Below are 3,487 nucleotides of genomic sequence, written 5' to 3' on the forward strand. Positions count from 1 at the left end.
ACAACAGTGCGGAGATACTGCTTGAGCCTATTAACAATACACTTAGTGATAGTCTTATATAACACATTGTAGAGACTGATGGGTCTAAACTGAGAGATCAATTCCGGATTAGCAATTTTGGGGATGGTGGTGAGCAAGGTGTTATTCCACCCCAGAGGGATAGACCCTGAAGAAAGAGCCAAACAAACAGCTTCACAGACCTGATTCCCAACCGAGGCCCATAACTTCTGAAAGAACCTGGCTTGGAAGCCATCGGGACCAGGCGCTTTAAGAGGACTCATATCAAAAAGAGACAACCGAACTTCATCAGGGGTAAAAGATTTTGAGAGGTTAGCAACAGCCGTGCTAGGGAGAGCAGGGAACATACTACAAGAAGTCAAAAGAGGCCGAGAGTCTAGTTCCTCGGTGTAAAGATGTTCAAAATAATTCGAGACCATTTCTTTAAGCTTAGCAGCATGTTAAGCCCAAAATATACCTAAAATATCATTAGTAATTACATCAATATTGCTACGAATTTATGCTATTTATACCTATTTAGAATACTTTTACTCCCGAATATGTTTCTTTCATGCAAGGTACATAAATATTTGGTAAAATCCAAATAGGAGTAAACAGAGCTCAAAAATAGAAGAAACCCCCTACAAAAGGAGTCGAAGACTATGAAAATTAATAACGCCAAGTCGAGGACACGAACGAGAGCCGAAGAGGTGAAAAATGCTCCGTGCCGCGACCGCGGCCCCCAATATTCACGGTCGCGACACGCGTCCCTCAGCCCCTCCTTCCCTTCGTCCGAAGTACAAATTGTTGCTCCCCCATTCTCGGTACGAGCAGGAGTTTGAAGAAGCCTAGTTGCACACTTTCGTTTTCGACGAAACGCGATCGTTCGTGTGGATAAAGACGTCCTTTCGCAACGGATACGATCCTTCACAACAGACATGACACTTCAATCAAGACTCTTCAACATCTATAAATAAAGAGTTGATGGAGAGTTGAGATATAATGATATATGTGTAGAAGAAAGAGATTAGTGTAGAATTTATGCAGAAATTCCGAGTCAAGTGATTCAGAAGTTAGATTTAGATTCTGTAAAAAGCAATATGATGTACACACATTGTTTATTCAATAATAACAAACTCAGTAGCGTTTAGACATTGTTCCAATTTAGTTTTCATTTTGGTAGTAGACCGACCCAGTCTCTATTACGAAGATTCAACGAGAAGATTGAGTAGAGGATCCGCCCCTGAGCCTGACAAACTCTAACGAAACCCAAGGAAAGGATTGACAACCCGTTCACTTGCACGCCGTCGAATGTTTCCATGCTCCATGTTCTCTGTAAACTTGTATCAATTTATATTCCATCTAATAAAGTGCGTTCTATTCGATAGATTTTTATACAGCACTTATGGTAACCAATCCACTAAAGTGATTGCTGGTTTTTTCATTAAAACGTATTTAATTCAAAATCTTTACAAGGAAACTTTGTTGAACACTTAGGCAAATTATCATCTCGGTAGAGTTTTAATTTGGTTAAGGGCAATTATCCCGGATAAGGGTTTTGTCACGTTCAAAGCCAATTAATTAGAGGTTCCGTCATTTATTTCATCTTTATAATTCGTACAAAGTTTAAAGTTGTTTTCTTTGCTTAATGCGAACAAATATACTTGTTTATTTTTCTAAAGTACTAAAACGTTCCTGTTTTGCAAATTCATTTTTAAATCAGATACTTTCTAACATCTTCATATTCTAATCTAATTCTTATTCTAGTAATTTTAAAACCAAAAACCGATTAAACGATTTTTCCATATTACAAACCTAAAAGTAAATTTAACCGATTCAGAATAAGTTTTTGTTGAAAAACATTCCCTGTGGGATCGATATCTTTTATTACTACAAGTGTATACCGTGCACTTGCGGAAATCGCTCAACAAATTTTTGGCGCCGTTGCCGGGGAACGCCAAAATTTTTGACAAAAATTTAGATTTTTCGTATTTTATTTCGAAACTAGGTTTATTTATACTTATTCAAACTTTTATATTTTAATTATATCAGGTTACTAATATATTTATTCTTCAAAATTCTGTTTTATAGGTAGTTTCGGTTCGTGCAAGATTTCAGGTTCATGCGCAGTTCTCGAAGTTCAGGCACGTCACCAGATCCTATTGACCCAGAAATTGAAAAAACTCGTAAAAAGAACAAGAAAGAAAAGAAAAACCAAACCCCAATAAAAACTAAAATTACCGAGCCATAAGTTATGGCCACACTTATGGATTACGCTAGGCCAGGAGTGGCCGGTGTAACAAACAGTATAGTTAGACCCCAAATTAATGCACATCATTTTGAAATTAAGTCTGCGTTGCTTAATATGTTGCAAAATAATGTAACATTTTACGGGTTACCTAACGAAAATCCTAATACCCATTTGACAAATTTCTTAGAAATTTATGACACTTTCAAAATTACTGATGTAACTGCAGAAGCAATCAAACTTCGCCTTTTTCCTTTTACTTTGAAGGATCGAGCCAAAGAATGGTTAACTTCTATGCCAGCCGCATCATTTGAGACTTGGGAGCAATTAGCCCAAGCATTTTTATCAAAAAATTTTCCTTTAGCAAAAACCGCAAGAGTCATTAAAGAGTTGACGTCTTTTTCTCAGAATGATAGTGAAACTCTTTATGAGGCTTGTGAACGTTTTAAAGAATTTCAACGTTTATGCCCATACCACCAATTGCCCGCTGAACTTTTAATGCAAACATTTTATAATGGACTAAATCCTACAACTAGAGGTTCATTGGACGCTATGTCTGGAGGGTTATTCATGAAGAAAACATCTGCCCAAGCAAGAGAACTTTTAGAGGAAATGGCAATCAACAGCAGTATGTGGCCCGCGGAACGTGGACACATCCCAGTAGCAAAACCATCATCCTCAACTACATCATCAGTTAAAGGTATAGTGAATCTTGATCCAGTAGCGATGTTGCAAGCCCAATTTTCTGCCTTGTCGCACAAAATTGATAGGTTTATGGCACCGTGTGATCCAAATGGTAAGCCAATCCAAACGGATGTGGATTACGAAGGTATGAGTGAGATTGAATAGGTAAATTTTGTCCAAGGGCAAAACCAAAATAATAACCCTTATTCCAATACATATAATCCTGGATGGAGAAATCATCCTAACTTTAACTGGAGAGATAATAATAATGTTAATGCTAATCAAAATCGTACTACTAATTATCAAAATCAATCAAGAGATTCGATTAGCACTTTATCTTCTAAAATCGACAAATTCATTGATGCTATGAGCGGAAAAATAAGTAATCACGACGATGGTTTTAAACGGATCGAGAATAAATTCGATCAGCTTATTAAAAACCAATCATCTAGCATCCATAATTTGGAGATTCAAATTGGACAACTCGCTAAATCAATTCCATCCCGCAAAGAGGGAAGTCTTCCGAGCCATACGGAAGAAAATCTGAAAGAGCATGTT

General features: G+C 37.1%; 1 non-coding gene across 1 annotated transcript; it reads right to left on the bottom strand.

Moving 5' to 3' along the window:
- Nucleotides 1-2,620: 2,620 nt before the first annotated feature.
- Nucleotides 2,621-2,727, bottom strand: LOC136216116 (small nucleolar RNA R71). The gene has a single exon (XR_010683108.1). It is a non-coding gene; the product is annotated as a small nucleolar RNA R71 (small nucleolar RNA).
- Between the last annotated feature and the right edge of the window lie 760 nt (nucleotides 2,728-3,487).

The sequence above is a fragment of the Euphorbia lathyris genome, chromosome 1 (assembly GCF_963576675.1).
Source record: "Euphorbia lathyris chromosome 1, ddEupLath1.1, whole genome shotgun sequence".
Taxonomy (NCBI): domain Eukaryota; kingdom Viridiplantae; phylum Streptophyta; class Magnoliopsida; order Malpighiales; family Euphorbiaceae; genus Euphorbia; species Euphorbia lathyris.